Consider the following 20,595-nt stretch of genomic DNA (forward strand, 5'->3'; position numbering starts at 1 on the left):
AACGACAGCTACATATTAGCCTGACCCTGCCAGCCGTTCTGTACCTTGTCACACCACCCTGGATTATTGACCTCTGCCTTCCCTGAGACTGCCTGCCGTTCTGTACTTTTTGGACTCTGATCTGGATTACTGATCTCTGCCTGCCCTGAGACTGCCTGCCGTTCTGTACGTTTTGGACTCTGATCTGGATTACTGATCTCTGCCTGCCCTTGACCTGTTGTTTACCTGCCCCCTGATTTTGCAATAACCTTTTGTTACTTCGACACTGTCAACATCTGAGTCTTCTCCTGGATTGGTTGAAAACTGATACTGAAGTTACATACTATATTGACTAAGATATGTGTTGATTTTGCACCATATTGGTCTGTCATTGGGTTCATTTGTTTTGCAATATGTTCAATTCAAATCAAGCTTTATTTATACAGCACATTTCAGACATTGATGCGACACAATGCGCTTCACAGGAAATAACTAATAAAAACAATGAAAATAAAAACTGAAATATTTACACAACAATCGCAAGGATAAAAAAACTAAAGAATATCAATAAAAACTGAAAGACTAAAGAGCATCTAAGGAAATAACATTGATTAAAATAGTAAGAATATGATGTAATATCCAACCCAAAGTATAAGCTAGTTTTACTACATTGTAAACAATAGAATTGTGCCAATAAAATTCAGTTAGTCGCATAAATGATTGTGATGACTAAATGTTACATTACATTGAACATTATGAAATATCAAAACCGAAACCCCTTTGTTAATATGTATTGGCAATAATTCACTTCCAATAGGGAGGCATGGAATAATAAAAAAATGTATATTTTGTCAGGCTGGATGTTTGAAATATGAGTAGGTGATTTGAGTCATGCTTCTTCAGTAGTGGAATAAAGACAATTAGCACTTGAATGTTGTAAAGAAAATACTGGAGTGATGTAAGATTGTTCATAAAACAGTTCATAGACCCATTTTCTATACTGCGTCAATGTTTATAGGCTGCAAGTACGTTGAAATAAGTTATTTTGAAGTCGTTGAAACAATGACCTGAGAAATCTCTTCAACTTTCACTTTCAACCAAAACCGAACATAGATTGGATCTCGGGCATAGTCGTCTTTTCAACTACATTTTGCAAGGTGGGATACTGCCCAATGTCAAAACACCGTTTTAACGTGTCCAAATCAATAACCATTATGCAGAAACAGTTTGTGATAAATGGAAAACCTAAACATAAAATGTACTATCAACACAAACATGCCACAATAGTAATCATAATACTTGTACACAATTCTTTTTTAATCTTCAACATAGGAATGCTACCAAAAAGAACTTAATGAAACTGGTTACAATTGACGGAGTCACCCATAATTCACCAAATGATATTTTGAAGGAAGAAACAAAGTACTTTAAGCATATGTTTTCTTTTCAGTCGCCTCCATCTCCTCTAATTGAAGCTAATTGTAGAGATTTTTTTTCTATTGATAATGTCAAATTAACAGCCACACAGAAAGACTCATGTGAAGGTGAAATTACAGAGGAGGAACTTCTGGATGCAATTAAAGACTTTAAGTCCGGGAAAACTCCAGGGTTGGATGGCATACCAATCGAGGTATACCAAACCTTTTTTGATATACTAAGAGGACCGTTATTAGCATGTTTTAACCACTCCTATGTAAATGGTAGATTATCTGACACTCAAGAAGAAGGTCTGATCTCATTATTACTGAAACAGGATACAAGTGGAAAATATAAAGATCCAGTCCATTTACAAAATTGGAGGACCCTTACACTTCAGTGTTGTGATGCAAAAATCCTAGCAAAATGTATAGCGCATAGAATTAAAAAGGTATTGTCGGATATTATTCATTCTAATCAGACAGGTTTTTTACATGGACGATACATTGGAGATAGTATAAGGCAAGTATTGGAAACAATAGAACACTAAGGAAAATAAGGGAAACCAGGCCTGCTATTCATAGCAGACTTCGAAAAGGCATTTGATAAAGTTCGACTGGGGTTTATATATAAATGCCTGGAGCATTTCAATTTTGGAGAATCTCTTATAAAATGGGTCAAAATCATGTATAGTAACCCTAGGTGTAAAATAGTAAATAATGGCTATTTCTCAGAAAGTTTTAAACTGTCAAGAGGAGTGAAACAAGGTTGTCCACTATCGGCATATCTATTTATTGTGGCCATCGAGATGTTAGCTATTAAAATCAGATCCAATAATAATATCAGAGGATTAGAAATACAGGGCTTAAAAACAAAGGTGTCATTGTACGCAGATGATTCATGTTTTCTTTTAGATCCACAACTAGAATCCCTCCACAGCCTAGATCCACAACTAGAATCCCTCCACAGCCTCATAGAGGATCTAGATACATTTTCTAACCTCTCTGGATTAAAACCAAATTATGACAAATGTACTATATTACGTATTGGATCACTAAAAAATAAAAATTTTACATTACCATGTAGTTTACCAATAAAATGGTCTGATGGTGATGTGAATATACTCGGAATACATATCCCAAAGGAAATAAATGATCTCACTTCAATAAATTTTAATAGAAAGTTAGCAAAAATAGATAAGATCTTACTACCATGGAAAGGAAAATACTAATACTCTTTAGTATTATCCCAGTTTACCTATTTGCTTATGGTCTTGCCTACGCCTAGCAAACAGTTTTTTAAATTATGAGAAAAAAATATTCAATTTTATTTGGAACGGCAAGCCAGACAAAATTAAAAGAGCATATTTATATAATGAATATGAATTCGGAGGACAGAAATTATTAAATATTAAAGCATTAGACCTATCACTAAAATCTTCAGTCATCCAAAAGTTATACTTAAATCCGAACTGGTTCTCAAGCAAATTAGTAAGATTGTCTCACCCACTGTTCAAAAAAGGCCTTTTTCCCTTTATTCAGATTACAACCTCTCACTTTCAGTTATTTGAAAAGGAAATAATCTCCCAAATGTCACTATTTCTAAAACAAGCCATAGAAAGTTGGTTGCAATTTCAATTTAATCCTCCAGATTAAATTTGTCTGTAAAACATCACAGTACGGTTGAAATATATATGGCAAATAGAAATCCTATATGGATGGTGTTAAGAGATAGATGGGAGGTAATGAATAGAGTTGAAGGATGGGACTAATAACAAATAACAACAAATAATAACAAAGATAGCTAATAATGTAAGCATACTGTGTCCATAATAAGTATATAGGTTGTATGTTGGGAGCTTTTGGGAAAGATTTTTTTAACAAGCACCTTATAAACTGCACAAGCACCAAAAACACTGTTGTTTTGACAAGTGGCAATAAATCACTAATATCGATTAGGGGGGAAAATCAGGTTGTACCTGCTGTTGAAACTAACACAACTAAAAAAACACATGGATATCTTTTACCTCACTGGTTAGAGGACAACCTGCAGAAGACAGTCAGCTACAGTGATGCATTTACATTTAGGGGTCCCCAAAACGAAGAGAAACTTCAACACTTATTTTGTGTTTTTGTTAATCACATAAAAGTACTCGTTTAGGGTTCTACATTGTGAAATTCATTAAAATCCTCCTACTACAATGTTAAAACATTATTTCATTGATATCATGAAACAACTCCATGTATGGACTTGCTGATGTTTAAATCAGAGCTCTTTTACCAGCATTTCTCTTCCCACATTGAGCACAGCTATAAGGTTTCTCTCCTGTGTGTGTTCTCAAATGTGCCATCAGGGTGCTTGATCGACTAAAACTCTTCCCACATTGATCGCAGCTATAAGGTTTCTCTCCTGTGTGTGTTCTCAAATGTGCCATCAGGGTGCTTGATCGACTAAAACTCTTCCCACATTGATCGCAGCTATAAGATTTCTCTCCTGTGTGTGTTCTCTGGTGTATGGTCAGCTGGCTAGATGTAGTAAAACTCTTCCCACATTGATCACAGCTATAAGATTTCTCTCCTGTGTGTGTTCTCTGGTGTATAGTCAGATGGCTAGATGTAGTAAAACTCTTCCCGCATTGATCACAGCTATAAGGTTTCTCTCCTGTGTGTGTTCTCTGGTGTATAGTCAGATGGCTAGATGAAGTAAAACTCTTCCCACATTGATCACAGCTATAAGGTTTCTCTCCAGTGTGCGTTCTCAAATGTACCATCAGGTTACTTGAGTGAGCAAAAATCTTCCCACATTGATCACAGCTATAAGGCTTCTCCCCTGTGTGGGTTTTCTGGTGTGATTTTAAATATTGGGATGAAACAAAACTCTTTCCACAGTCAGAGCAGTGGTAAGGTTTCGCTATTGTGTGTCTTCTCTTGTGTGATTTTAAATATTGGGAAGAAACAAAACCCTTTCCACAGTCAGAGCAGTGGTAAGGTGTCTCTCCTGTGTGTTTTCTCTGGTGTATAGTCAGCTGGCTAGATGTAGGAAAACTCTTCCCACATTTATCACAGCTATAAGGTTTCTCTCCTGCATGGATTCTCTGATGTCTTTTAAGGTCTGCTGAAGAGTTGAATATCTTCCCACAGTCAGAGCAGTGGTGAGATTTCTTCCCTGTGGGTTTCCGCTGGTGTTTCTTGAGGTGTTCTGATGTGGAGAGACTCTTCTCTGACTCCTCAGCTTCATGATGTTGTTGAGGCTCCCCAGAGGATCCACAATAGTCACGTCTCTCTCCTGTGTGAACAACAAAGTCAGACAGATGGTTAAAGGCCCACAACAGCAGAAATCCACTTTTTATTTGAGCTAAAAGGTGATGCACATGATGTTGTACAACAATGTATATCTGTAATGAATGTTTAAATGCTTTAAACCTTTTTGACTATTGTTTTAATAACAACTGAGCAACAACAGATATATTTAGTCTTGTTTTTTTTCACAGTAGTGGAAGATTCTGGGATATAAATTAGTTATTAAAGTTGCTGAATCCCTAAGCAGTGTGCCAGATGACTTGGTCACCAATATAGGACCCTTTCTGTGTATGCAAAAATTGCCGCACGAGGGCGATGCGTACGCAATTTGGTTGCAGAAACTCCTCCCTGCTAATGCGGAAACCGCTACTATATCTGCGTGGGCAAAAATGTATTCACAATGTATTCTGAATATTACCACACATTGTCAGAGCAAGATCGGGAGCTACTCAAGGAAACTCACATTAGCCTCCATTTACAGGTTGCTTATGAGTGCATGTCACACTACTTTTGGATTATAATTGATAAGGCTCATTTGAATGTCTTGTTCAATATAATGTTTGAGTAAAATGCTCTTTGGCTAGCTTTGCTACCAGCCTGTTAATGAGCGTTAGCATTCAAGCTAACAAGAGCTGCATCCAAAATAGGTATTTTGCAACTATCACAACTAAATATTATCTTAGCGACTGTTCAAGCAATAATCAAAACAAAAATTGTATTCCCATGACAACCCAAAAAGTGTGTTGTTTAGAAGTAATAACCTGGTAAATCTAGGATGTTGAATGGTCCCAGATGGTGAACAGCAGTTTATTTAGAAGTAATAACCTGGTAAATCTAGGATGTTGAATGGTCCCAGATGATGAACAGCAGTTTATTTAGAAGTAATAACCTGGTAAATCTAGGATGTTGAATGGTCCCAGATGATGAACAGCAGTTTATTTAGAAGTAATAACCTGGTAAATCTAGGATGTTGAATGGTCCCAGATGGTGAACAGCAGTTTATTTAGAAGTAATAACCTGGTAAATCTAGGATGTTGAATGGTCCCAGATGATGAACAGCAGTTTATTTAGAAGTAATAACCTGGTAAATCTAGGATGTTGAATGGTGCCAGATGATGAAAAGCAGTTTATTTAGAAGTAATAACCTGGTAAATCTAGGATGTTGAATGGTCCATGATGGTGAACAGCAGTTTATTTAGAAGTAATAACCTGGTAAATCTAGGATGTTGAATGGTCCCAGATGGTGAACAGCAGTTTATTTAGAAGTAATAACCTGGTAAATCTAGGATGTTGAATGGTCCCAGATGGTGAACAGCAGTTTATTTAGAAGTAATAACCTGGTAAATCTAGGATGTTGAATGGTCCCAGATGATGAACAGCAGTTTATTTAGAAGTAATAACCTGGTAAATCTAGGATGTTGAATGGTCCCAGATGGTGAACAGCAGTTTATTTAGAAGTAATAACCTGGTAAATCTAGGATGTTGAATGGTCCCAGATGATGAACAGCAGTTTATTTAGAAGTAATAACCTGGTAAATCTAGGATGTTGAATGGTCCCAGATGGTGAACAGCAGTTTATTTAGAAGTAATAACCTGGTAAATCTAGGATGTTGAATGGTCCCAGATGATGAACAGCAGTTTATTTAGAAGTAATAACCTGGTAAATCTAGGATGTTGAATGGTCCCAGATGGTGAACAGCAGTTTATTTAGAAGTAATAACCTGGTAAATCTAGGATGTTGAATGGTCCCAGATGATGAACAGCAGTTTATTTAGAAGTAATAACCTGGTAAATCTAGGATGTTGAATGGTCCCAGATGATGAACAGCAGTTTATTTAGAAGTAATAACCTGGTAAATCTGTATGGTTGAGAGGCATGAAGCAAAAGGAATGGCATATAAGTCTGGCTGCATAACCGATTAGCATACGTACTGAAAAAAAAAAAAGTATGCACTCTGGATAAGAGCGTCTGCTAAATGACTAAAATGTAAATGTACAAAAATGTACTGCAAATTGAGAAATCATGTGAATAAACTGAATAAAAATAACCTACTGTAGGACCCATAACTTCACCTCACAACAACAACATAGACTTACTGTAGGACACATAACTTCACCTAACAACATAGACCTACTGTAGGACCCATAACTTCACCTAACAATAACATAGACCTACTGTAGGACCCATAACTTCACCTAACAACATATACCTACTGTAGGACCCATAACTTCACCTAACAATAACATAGACCTACTGTAGGACCCATAACTTCACCTAACAACAACATAGACCTACTGCAGGACCCATAACTTCACCTAACAACATATATCTACTGTAGGACCCATAACTTCACCTAACAACATAGACCTACTGTAGGACCCATAACTTCACCTAACAACATAGACCTACTGTAGGACCCATAACTTCACCTAACAATAACACAGACCTACTGTAGGACCCATAACTTCACCTAACAACATAGACCTACTGTAGGACCCATAACTTCACCTAACAACAACATAGACCTACTGTAGGACCCATAACTTCACCTAACAACAACAACAACATAGACCTACTGTAGGACCCATAACTTCACCTAACAACAACAACAACATAGACCTACTGTAGGACCCATAACTTCACCTAACAATAACACAGACCTACTGTAGGACCCATAACTTCACCTAACAATAACACAGACCTACTGAAGGACCCATAACTTCACCTAACAACAACAACAAGATAGACCTATTGCAGGACCCATAACTTCACCTAACAACATAGACCTACTGTAGGACCCATAACTTCACCTAACATCATAGACCTACTGTAGGACCCATAACTTCACCTAACAACATAAACCTACTGTAGGACCCATAACTTCACCTAACAATAACATAGACCTACTGTAGGACCCATAACATCACCAAACAACAACATAGACCTATTGCAGGACCCATAACTTCACCTAACAACATAGACCTACTGTAGGACCCATAACTTCACCTAACAACAAAATAGACCTACTGTAGGACCCATAACTTCACCTAACAACATAGACCTACTGTAGGACCTATAACTTCACCTAACAATAACATAGACCTACTGTAGGACCCATAACATCACCAAACAACAACATAGACCTATTGCAGGACCCATAACTTCACCTAACAACATAGACCTACTGTAGGACCCATAACTTCACCTAACAACATAGACCTACTGTAGGACCCATAACTTCACCTAACAATAACATAGACTTACTGTAGGACCCATAACTTCACCTAACAACATAGACCTACTGTAGGACCCATAACTACACCTAACAACAAAATAGACCTACTGTAGGACCCATAACTTCACCTAACAATAACACAGACCTACTGTAGGACCCATAACTTCACCTAACAACAACAACAACATAGACCTACTGTAGGACCCATAACTTCACCTAACAATAACACAGACCTACTGTAGGACCCATAACTTCACCTAACAATAACACAGACCTACTGTAGGACCCATAACTTCACCTAACAACAACAACAACATAGACCTATTGCAGGACCCATAACTTCACCTAACAATAACATAGACCTACTGTAGGACCCATACCTTCACCTAACAACAACAACATAGACCTACTGTAGGACCCATAACTTCACCTAACAACATAGACCTACTGTACGACCCATAATTTCACCTAACAACAACATAGACCTACTGTAGGACCCATAACTTCACCTAACAATAACATAGACCTACTGTAGGACCCATAACATCACCTAACAACATAGACCTACTGTACGACCCATAATTTCACCTAACAACAACATAGACCCACTGTAGAACCCATATCTTCACCGGATATCTCGGGTCCGTTCAATGTATAGTTGAAGTCGGAAGTTTACATAAACTTAGGTTGGAGTATTTAAAACTCGTTTTTCAACCACTCTTGTTAACAAACTATAGTTTTGGCAAGTCGGTTAGGACATCTACTTTGTGCATGACACAAGTAATTTTTCCAATATTTGTTTACAGACAGATTATTTCACTTATAATTCACTGTATCACAATTCCAGTGGGTCAGAATTTTACATATACTAAGTTGACTGTGCCTTTAAACAGCTTGGAAAATTCCAGAAAATGATGTCATGGCTTTAGAAGCTTCTGATAGGCTAATTGACATCATTTGAGTCAATTGGAGGTGTACCTGTGGATGTATTTCAAGGCCTACCTTCAAACTCAGTGCCTCTTTGCTTGACATCATAGGAAAATCAAAAGAAATCAGCCAAGACCTCAGAAAAAAACGTGTAGACCTCCACAAGTCTGGTTCATCCTTGGGAGCAATTTCCAAACGCCTGAAGGTACCACGTTCATCTGTACAAACAATAGTACGCAAGTATAAACACCATGGGACCACTCAGCCGTCACACCGCTCAGGAAGGAGACGCGTTCTGTCTCCTAGAGATGAACGTACTTTGGTGCGAAAAGTGCAAATCAATCCCAGAACAACAGCAAAGGACCTTGTGAAGATGCTGGAGGAAACAGGTACAGAAGTATCTATATCCACAGTAAAACGAGTCCTATATCGACATAACCTGAAAGGCCGCTCAGCAAGGAAGAAGCCACTGCTCCAAAACCGCCATAAAAAAGCCAGACTACGGTTTGCAACTGCACATGGGGACAAAGATCTTACTTTTTGGAGAAATGTCCTCTGGTCTGATGAAACAGAAATAGAACTGTTTGGCCATAATGACCATCGCTATGTTTGGAGGAAAAAGGGGGACGCTTGCAAGCCGAAGAACACATTTTACATTTACATTTACATTTTAGTCATTTAGCAGACGCTCTTATCCAGAGCGACTTACAGTTAATGCATACCCCCTGTGGGAATCAAACCCACAACCCTGGCGTTGCAAACGCCATGCTCTATCAACTGAGCTACATCCCTGCCGGCCATTCCCTCCCCTACCCTGGACGACACTGGGCCAATTGCGCGCCGCCCCATTGGTCTCCCGGTCGCGGCCGGCTATGACAGAGCCTGGATTCGAACAAGCATACTTCCAAAGTTGTGCCAAAATAGATAAGGACAACAAAGTCAAGGTATTGGAGTGGCCATCACAAAGCCCTGACCTCAATCCTATAGAACATTTGTGGGCAGAACTGAAAAAGCGTGTGCGAGCAAGGAGGCCTACAAACCTGACTCCGTTACACCAGCTCTGTCAGGAGGAATGGGCCAAATTTCACCCAACTTATTGTGGGAAGCTTGTGGAAGGCTACTCGAAACGTTTGACCCGAGTTAAACAATTTAAAGTCAATGCTACCAAATACTAATTGAGTGTATGTAAACTTCTGACCCACTGGAAATGTAATGAAATAAATAAAAGCTGAAATAAATCACTATTATTATGACATTTCACATTCTTAAAATAAAGTGGTGATCCTAACTGACCTAAGACAGGGAATTTTTACTAGGATTAAATGTCAGTAATTGTGAAAAAACTGAGTTTAAATGTATTTGGCTAAGGTGTATGTAAACTTCCGACTTCAACTGTACGTGTGTAAAAATCAGACCGGACACATGGCATGTAACCTCTGTTGCTCTTCAGACGCAAAAGGAGGAGGTGAAAAGGGAATTCACTCCAAAGCTAAGGACTGGACACAGGGCATGTAACCTCTGTTGCTCTTCAGACCCAAAAGGAGGAGGTGAAAAGGGAATTCACTCCAAAGCTAAGGACCTGTAGGACATAGCCATGACCTTAGTGGGCAAAGGCCGCATTTGGACGCAACGTCACCTTATGACTTAAGGAATAAAAACAGCAACACCTCCACCACAGGCATTCCTGTATTTCCACTAGATGTTATATCCCTGTATTGCTACAGCTGTATCATCAAAGGAATTATCTAAGTGACTTTCAGAGATGGCCAGTATATTTATTTTTAAATTTTTATTTCACCTTTATTTAACCAGGTAAGCCAGTTGAGAACAAGTTCTCATTTACAACTGCGACCTTGCCAAGATAAAGCAATGCAGTGCGATAAAAACAACAGAGTTACATATGGGGTAAAAAAACATAAAGTCAGAAAATACAACAGAAAATATATATACAGTGTGTGCAAATGTAGCAAGTTATGGAGGTAAGGCAATAAATAGGCTATAGTGCAAACTAATTACAATTAGTATTAACACTGGAATGCTAGATGTGCAAGAGATTATGTGCAAATAGAGATACTGGGGTGCAAAAGAGCAAAATAAATAACAATATAGGGATGAGGTAGTTGGGTGGGCTAATTACAGATGGGCTGTGTACAGGTGCAGTGATCGGTAAGCTGCTTTGACAACTGATGCTTAATGTCAGTGAGGGAGATAAGTGTCTCCAGCTTCAGAGATTTTTGCAATTCGTTCCAGTCATTGGCAGCAGAGAACTGGAAGGAATGGCGGCCAAAGGAGGTGTTGGCTTTGGGGATGACCAGTGAGATATACCTGCTGGAGCGCAGACTACGGGTGGGTGCTGCTATGGTGACCAATGAGCTAAGATAAGGCGGGGATTTGCCTAGCAGTGATTTATAGATGGCCTGGAGCCAGTGGGTTTGACGACGAATATGTATATGAATGTTATCCGATGTTAGCAAGTTATTGATTTCATGAACCTTATTTCTAAGGCTACATATTTTTCCTATTTTGTTGTCTTACAACCTGGAATTAAAATGGATTTTGGGGGGTCTGTATCATTTCATTTACACAACATGCCTACCACTTTGAAGATGCTAAATATTTTTTTTATTGTATAACAAACAAGAAATAAGACAAAAAAACAGAACTTGAGTGTGCATAACTATTCACCCCCCCCCCCAAAGTCAATACTTTGTAGAGACACCTTTTGCAGCAATTACAGCTGCAAGTCTCTTGGGGTATGTCTCTATAAGCTTGGCACATCTAGCCACTGGGATTTTTTTCCCATTCTTCAAGGCAAAACTGCTCCTTCAAGTTGGATGGGTTCTGCTGTTGTACAGCAATCTTTAAGTCATACCACATATTCTCAATTGGATTGAGGTCTAGGCTTTGACTAGGTCATTCCAAGACATTTAAATGTTTCCCCTTAAACCACTCAAGTGTTGCTTTAGCAGTATGCTTAGGGTCATTGTCCTGCTGGAAGGTGAACCTCCGTCCCAGTCTCAAACCTCCGGAAGACTGAAACAGGTTTCCCTCAAGAATTTCCCTGTATTTAGCGCCATCCATCATTCCTTCAATTCTGACCAGTTTCCCAGTCCCTGCTGATGAAAAACATCCCCACAGCATGATGCTGCCACCACCATGCTTCACTGTGGGGATGGTGTTCTCGGGGTGATGAGAGGTGTTGGGTTTGCGGCAGACATTTTCCTTGATGGCCAAAAAGCTCAATTTTAGTCTCATCTGACCAGAGTACCTTCTTCCATATGTTTGGGGAGTCTCCCATATGGCTTTTGGCGAACACCAAACATGTTTGCTTATTTTTTTCTTTAAGCAATGGCTTTTTTCTGGCCACTCTTCCGAAAAGCTCAGCTCTGTGGAGTGTACGGCTTAAAGTGGTCCTATGGACAGATACTCCAATCTCTGCTGTGGAGCTTTGCAGCTCCTTCAGGGTTATCTTTGGTCTCTTTGTTGCCTCTCTGATTAATGCCCTCCTTGCCTGGTCCATGAGTTTTGGTGGGCGGCCCTCTCTTGGCAGGTTTGTTGTGGTGCCATATTCTTTCAATTTTTTAATAATGGATTTAATGGTGCTCTGTGGGATGTTCAAAGTTTCAGATATTTTTTTATAACCCAATCCTGATCTGTACTTCTCCACAACTTTGTCCCTGACCTGTTTGGAGAGCTCCTTGGTCTTCATTGTGCCGCTTGCTTGGTGGTGTTGCAGACTATGGGGCCTTTCAGAACAGGTGTATATATTATGAGATCATGTTACACTTAGATTGCACACAGGTGGACTTTATTTAACTAATTATGTGACTTCTGAAGGTAATTGGTTGCACCAGATCTTATTTAGGGGCTTCATAGCAAAGGGGGTGAATACATATACACGCACCACTTTTCTGTTATATCTTTTTTAGAATTTCTTGAAACAAGTTATTTTTTTCATTTCACTAAACCAATTTTGACTATTTTGTGTATGTCCATCACATTACAGGTTGTAATGCAACAAAATAGGAAAAACGCCCAGTGGGATGAATACTTTTGTAAAGCACTGTACATCACTGGGGCCAAACTCCCTGTCATTCAGGACCTCTATACCAGACGGTGTCAGAGGAAAACCCTAGAAATTGTCAAAGACTCCAGCCACCGAAGTGACGGCCTGTACTCTCTGCTACCGCACAGCAAGCGGTACCGGAGCACCAATGTCTGGGACCAACAGGTTCCTGAACAGCTTTTACCCCAAAGCCATAAGACTGCTGAACAGTTCATCAAATGGCTACTGGACTATTTACATTAACACCCTTTATTATTTATTAATTTATCCCCAAATAATGCACTCACTCTCTTGCTAGACTCTACCCACACACTCACACACACTACTAGTGTTGCACGGTACCACGGGAATATCACGGTAGCAAAACATCATGATACACTACATAACCAAAAGTATGTGGACACCTGCTGGTCGAACACCTCACTCCAAAATCATGGGCATTAATATGGAGTTGGTTCCCCCCCCCCTTTGCTGCTATAACAGCCTCCACTCTTCTGGGAAGGCTTTCCACTAGATGTTGGAACATTGCTGCGGGGACTTTCTTCCATTCAGCCACAAGAGCATTAGTGAGGTCGGGCACTGACGTTGGGCGATTAGGCCTGGCTCGCAGTCGGTGTTCCAATTTATCCCAAAGGTGTTCGATGGGGTTGAGGTCAGGGCTCTGTGCAGGCAAGTCAAGTTCTTCCACACCGATCTCAAGAAACCATTTCTGTTTGGACTTCTGCTTTGTCATGCTGAAATAGGAAAAGGCCTTCCCCAAACTGTTGCCACAAAGTTGGAAGCACAGAATCGTCTAGAACGTCATTGTATGCTGTAGCGTTAAGATTTCCCTTCACTGGAACTAAGGGGCCTAGCCCCAACCATAAAAAACTGACCCAGATCATTATTCCTCCTCCACCTAACATTACAGTTGGCACTACGCATTCGGGCAGATAGTGTTCTCATGGCATCCGCTAAACCCAGATTCGTCCTTCGGACTGCCAGATGGTGAAGCGTGATTCATCCCTCCAGAGAACGCGTTTCTACTGCTCCAGAGTCCAATGGCGGCGAGCTTTACACCACTCCAGCCGACGCTTGGCATTGAGCATGGTGATCTTAGGCTTGTGTGCGACTGCTCGGCCAAGGAAACCCATTTCATGAAGCTCCCGACGAACACTTCTTGTGCTGACGTTGCTTCCAGAGGCAGTTTGGAACTCTTTAGCACTCTTCAGTAAGGCCATTCTACTGCCAATGTTTGTCTATGGAGACTGCATGGCGTTGTGCTCGATTTCATACACCTGTCAGCAACGGTTGTGGCTGAAATAGCTGAATCCACTAATTTGATGGGGTGTCCACATACTTTTGTATATATTGTGTATTTGCGAATGCTCAACTAAAAAAATCTTGGTCGACAAAAACAGCCTATCGACCAAACAATCGACCAGTCGACTAGGGTCAGCCCTAATAAAAATGAAAATACATTTGCAGAATATTATCCAATGACTTATCAACAGCTCCAACAATTTGACCCCCACAGGAAAGCCTCACTGGCAGATATAGAAAGACCCATATACTGTATAGCCATTGAATCTTTAAGAATATAATTTAACTTCGTTAAATTGATCAAATCAGTTATTGTTTTCTTGATCAAACCGTGAGCAACACCTGTCAAACTCATTTCTCTCAAAACACAGGGATGTCGATTCACACGGGACTAGTATTACCAGAGGACCTTGGAGTTCGCCAAAAAACAGTAGGTTATTCTGGCTTGAATTGTTACTCTCCTGCCATGTAAAAATGACTGCCATGGCAGATTCAGACGGGACTAAAATTGCAGATGTGGTGTTTTTGTGCTTGTGCATATAATTACATTCAGAACCGCGGACAGCGACAGTATCCAAAGCGGGAGAAAGTAAATTTGTTATAAAATAATATTAGATTTATTAGTGTTGCATCATAATTTTTTTATACATAATATAACCATATACAATTTATGCATCACATGTCTTAGAGCGATGGACTGTGCCATCTCCGTGGCCTCCACAAAGTCTTGTGCACCAGCTGTTCCGGACGACTGTATGATCACTCTCTCCTTAGCCGATGTGAGTATGACCTTTAACCCCTGTAAATCTAAGCCGTTGGGGGAGGGGGTGTAAACTGACATATGGAATTGTTTTAAGATGGTCGTACTATGGATTACTTAAATTACTTAGATTGAAGCAAATTTGCGTCAATTGACTCCAAGGGGTTAAACAGGTTAATCTTCACAGACAGATTACCAGGACGCGTACTCAGAGCATGCACTGACCAGATGGCAAGAGTCTTCACTGACATTTTAAAACGTCTCCCTGACCGTGTCTGTAATACCTACATGTTTCAAGCAGAGGCATTAATATGGAGTTGGTCCACCCTTTGCTGCTATAACAGCCTCCACTCTTCTAGGAAGGCTTTCCACTAGATGTTGGAACATTGCTGCGGGAACTTGCTTCCATTCAGCCACAAGAGCTTTAGTGAGGTCGGGCACTGACGTTGGGCGATTAGGACTGGCTCGCAGTCGGCCTTCCAATTCATCCCAAAGGTGTTCGATGGGGTTGAGGTCAGGGCAAGTCAAGTTCTTCCACACCGATCTCGACAAACCATTTCTGTTTGGACTTCGCTTTACGCACAGGGGCATTGTCATGCTGAAACAGGAAAGGGCCTTCCCCAAACTGTTGCCACAAAGTTGGAAGCACAGAATCATCTAGAATGTCACTGTATGCTGTAGCGTTAACATTTCCCTTCACTGGAACTAAGGGGACCGAACCATGAATAACAGCCAAGGGCCATTATTCCTCCTCCACCAAACATTACAGTTGGCACTATGCATTGGGGCAAGTAGTGTTCTCCGGGCGTCCGCTAAACCCAGATTCGTCCGTCGGATTGATCACTCCAGAGAACGCCTTTCTACTGCTCCAGAGTCCAATGGCAGCGAGCTTTACACCACTCCAGCCGACACTTGATATTGCGCATGGTGATCTGGGGCTTGTGTGCGGCTGCTCGGCCATGGAAACCCATTTCATGAAGCTCCCGACTAACAGTTATTCTGCTGACGTTGCTTCCAGAGGCAGTTTGGAACGCGCTTCAGCACTCGGCGGGCCCGTTCTGTGAGCTTGTGTGGCCTACCACTTCGCAGTTCAGCCGTTGTTGCTCCTAGACGTTTCCACTTCACAATAACAGCACTTACAGTTGACCGGGGCAGCTCTAGCAGGGCAGAAATTTGACGAACTGACTTGTTGGAAAGGTGGCATCCTATGACGGTGCTACGTTTAAAGTCACTGAGCGCTTCAGTAAGGCCATTCTACTGCCAATGTTTGTCTATGGAAATTGCATGGCTGTGTGCTCGATTTTATACACCTGTCAGCAACGGTTGTGGCTGAAACAGCTGAATCGACTAATTTGAAGGGGTGTCCACATACTTTTGTATATATAGTGTATTTGCGACTGCTCGACTAAAAAAATCTCTGTCGACAAAACAGCCTATCTACCAAACAATCGACCAGTCGACTAGGGTCAGCCCTAATAAAAATACATTTGCAGAATATTATACATTGACTTATCAACAGCTCCAACAATTTGACCCCCACAGGAAAGCCTCACTGGCAGATATAGAAAGACCCATAAACTGGATAGTCATTGATTCTTTAAGATTATAACTTTTAAATGCCTCAAATGTTTCAACTGTCTTACCCCATCAGAAACCAAAACATGAGCTCATATAACGCCACTGTTTGTAAACAAACACTGTATAGCCTCAATTTGGTTAAAACTGTGATTTTGACCTTATGGACGGCCAGTCCTTGTATTCATAGTGTAGTGAATTCCAGGGGTAGCCCTGAGCTGGACTCAAACCTGGGTCCAGAGACTGTCAAGCCAACACCTTATAACTGTTATACCAAGATGTCTGAACTTCTTGATGAGGTCGCTAGGTTTTGGGTTAAGGTTGCTACAATAGCTTTCTCTATGAATTTGAGAGTGGTTACATTTCTCCAGCCCCCATCCCTCAGCTGTTTACCAAACCAAGTCTAAGGGCAGCCATTTTGTTGCTGTTTAAATCCAAGGTTGTCCCTTTAAAAAAGCCACACATCAATCAATCAACCAATCTGCAGTTCAAACAATAACAAAGCTGTCATTCTGCCACTGTTTTGGTAATAAGATGATGGGGCTGGAGAAATGTAACCACTCTCACATTCATAGACAGACCTATGGATGCAAGGACTGACCATCCATGATATCACCATTATAGTTTTAACCATGTTGAGGCGATACAGTGTTGGTTTACATTTACATTGTTTCTAAACATTGGAGTAAAAAAAGCTTATTTTGGGATCTGATGGGGTACGACAGTTGAACTAAGCTCATGAGGCATGTGTTATATTCTTCAAGAATCAATGGCTATATATAAATAATGTAAAAGTCCAAATATGGATGTAGCAACTGCAGATTCCCCCTTTAACACCACACATCAGTTCAACAACTGCAGAGTTTGTGCCTCTGTTTTTAAGACAGTACTTACTAGTGTTAATCAGGGCCCGGTTTCTCAAAAGCATCTTACTGCTTAGTTCATCATTAGAACCATTGGATGCCTTAAGGTGCCTTTGGGAAACTGGAACCAGATATCCAGTTTCCTCCTCTTCTTCCTCCTCCTTTTTCGATGTGACAGTCATCTCCTCCTCCTCCTCTTTCACTCCAAAAACGGGAGCCTCCTCTTCTTTCACTGTAACATCCTCCTCCTCTTTCACTCTGAACGCGTCTTCCTCTTCTTTCACTGTAACGTCCTCTTCCTCTTTCACTCTGAACGCGTCTTCCTCTTCTTTCACTGTAACAGCCTCACCCTCTACTTGTTTTTGTATTGTAACATCCTCCTCTTCCTCCTCCTCTTTCACTAGAGCTTCTTTCTCCGTCCAGCAGACCTCCTCTTCTTTAGCAGGAGGAGAGTAGCTTAGTGAGCTCATGGTCGGGGGTGTTAGCTAGCTAGGCTAGTGCTAACTTAACCAGCCAGCTAGCTGACCAATTTTTTTATTTTTTTATTTCACCTTTATTTAACCAGGTAAGCCAGTTGAGAACAAGTTAGTTACATATGGGGTAAAACAAAACATAAAGTCAAAAATACAGCAGAAAATATATATACAGTGTGTGCAAATGTAGCAAGTTATGGAGGTAAGGCAATAAATAGGCTATAGTGCAGAATAATTACAATAGTATTAACACTGGAATGCTAGATGTGCAAGAGATTATGTGCAAATAGAGATACTGGGGTGCAAAAGAGCAAAATAAATAATATAGGGATGAGGTAGTTGGGTGGGCTAATTTCGGATGGGCTGTGTACAGGTGCAGTGATCGGTAAGGTGCTCTGACAACTGATGCTTAAAGTTATTAAGGGAGATAAGAGTCTCCAGCTTCAGAGATTTTTGCAATTCGTTCCAGTCATTGGCAGCAGAGAACTGGAAGGAATAGCGGCCAAAGGAGGTGTTGGCTTTGGGAATGACCAGTGAGATATACCTGCTGGAGCGTAGACTACGGGTGGGTGCTGCTATGGTGACCAATGAGCTAAGATAAGGCGGGGATTTGCCTAGCAGTGATTTATAGATGGCCTGGAGCCAGTGGGTTTGACGACGAACATGTAGTGAGGACCAGCCAACAAGAGCGTACAGGTCACAGTGGTGGGTAGTGTATGGGGCTTTGGAGACAAAACGGATGGCACTGTGATAGACTACATCCAATTTGCTGAGTAGAGTGTTGGAGGCTATTTTGTAAATTACATCGCCGAAGTCAAGGATCGGTAGGATAGTCAGTTTTACGAGGGCATGTTTGGCAGCATGAGTGAAGGAGGCTTTATTGCGAAATAGGAAGCCGATTCTAGATTTAACTTTGGATTGGAGATTCTTTATGTGAGTCTGGAAGTTGAGTTTACAGTCTAACCAGACACCTAGGTATTTGTAGTTGTCCACATACTCTAGGTCAGACCCGTCGAGAGTGGTGATTCTAGTCGGGTGGGCGGGTGCCAGCAGCGTTCGATTGAAAAGCATGCATTTAGTTTTACTAGTGTTTAAGAGCAGTTGGAGGCTACTGAAGGATTGTTGTATGGCATTGAAGCTCGTTTGGAGGTTTGTTAACACAGTGTCCAATGAAGGGCCAGATGTATACAAAATGGTGTCGTCTGCGTAGAGGTGGATCAGAGAGTCACCAGCAGCAAGAGCGACATCATTGATATACACGGAGAAAAGTGTCGGCCCAAGAATTGAACCCTGTGGCACCCCCATAGAGACTGCCATAGGTCCAGACAACAGGCCCTCCGATTTGACACACTGAACTCTATCTGAGAAGTAGTTGGTGAACCAGGCGAGGCAGTCATTTGAGAAACCAAGGCTATTTAGTCTGCCAATAAGAATGCGGTGGTTGACAGAGTCGAAAGCCTTGGCCAGGTCGATGAAGACGGCTGCACAGTACTGTCTATTATCAATCGCGGTTATAATATCGTTTAGGACCTTGAGCGTGGCTGAAGTGCACCCGTGACCAGCTCGGAAACCGGATTGCATAGCGGAGAAGGTACGGTGGTATTCGAAATGGTCGATGATCTGTTTGTTAACTTGGCTTTCGAATACTTTCGAAAGGCAGGGCAGGATGGATATAGGTCTGTAGCAGTTTGGATCTAGAGTGTCACCCCCTTTGAAGAGGGGGATGACCGCGGCAGCTTTCCAATCTCTGGGGATCTCAGACATTATGAAAGAGAGGTTAAACAGACTAGTAATAGGGTTAGCGACAATTTCAGCGGCTAGTTTTAGAAAGAAAGGGTCCAGATTGTCTAGCCCAGCTGATTTGTAGGGGTCCAGATTTTGCAGCGCTTTCAAAACATCAGCTGTCTGAATTTGTGTGAAGGAGAAGCGGGGGGGGCATGGGCAAGTTGCAGCAGAGGGTGCAGAGTTGGTGGCCAGGTTAGTGGTAGCCAGATGGAAAGCATGGCCAGCTGTAGCAAAATGCTTGTTGAAATTCTCGATTATTGTAGATTTATCGGTGGTGATAGTGTTTCCTAGCCTCAGTGCAGTGGGCAGCTGGGAGGAAGTGCTCTTATTCTCCATGGACTTTACAGTGTCCCAAAACTTTTTGGAGTTAGTGCTACAGGATGCAAATTTCTGTTTGAAAAAGTTAGCCTTTGCTTTCCTGACTGCTTGTGTATATTGGTTCCTAACTTCCCTGAAAAGTTGCATATCGCGGGGGCTATTTGATGCTAATGCTGTACGCCACAGGATGTTTTTGTGCTGGTCAAGGGCAGTCAAGTCTGAAGAGAACCAGGGGCTATATCGGTTCTTAGTTCTGTATTTTTTGAATGGGGCATGTTTATTTAAGATTGAGAGGAAATTACTTTTAAGGAACAACCAGGCATCCTCTGCTGACGGAATGAGATCTATATCCATCCAGGATACCTGGGCCAGGTCAATTAGGAAGGCCTCCTCGCTAAAGTGTTTTAGGGAGCGTTTGACAGTGATGAGGGGTGGTCGTTTGACCGCGGACCCGTTACGGACGCAGGCAATAAGGCAGTGATCGCTGAGATCCTGGTTGAAGACAGCTGAGGTGTATTTAGAGGGTATGTTAGTCAGGATGATATCTATGAGGGTACCCATGTTTACGGATTTTGGGTTGTACCTGGTAGGTTCGTT

At 41.2% G+C, this 20,595-nt stretch overlaps 1 protein-coding gene across 1 annotated transcript in view; it reads right to left on the bottom strand.

Moving 5' to 3' along the window:
- Positions 1 to 20,595, bottom strand: part of LOC311118057 (uncharacterized protein) — a gene marked incomplete at its 3' end in the record, with an annotated part of 561,761 nt that overhangs the window by 403,565 nt on the left and 137,601 nt on the right. The window lies entirely within an intron of this gene.

This window comes from Coregonus lavaretus (genome assembly GCF_964263955.1).
Source record: "Coregonus lavaretus genome assembly, contig: HAP1_SCAFFOLD_93, whole genome shotgun sequence".
Classification (NCBI taxonomy): Eukaryota; Metazoa; Chordata; class Actinopteri; order Salmoniformes; family Salmonidae; genus Coregonus; species Coregonus lavaretus.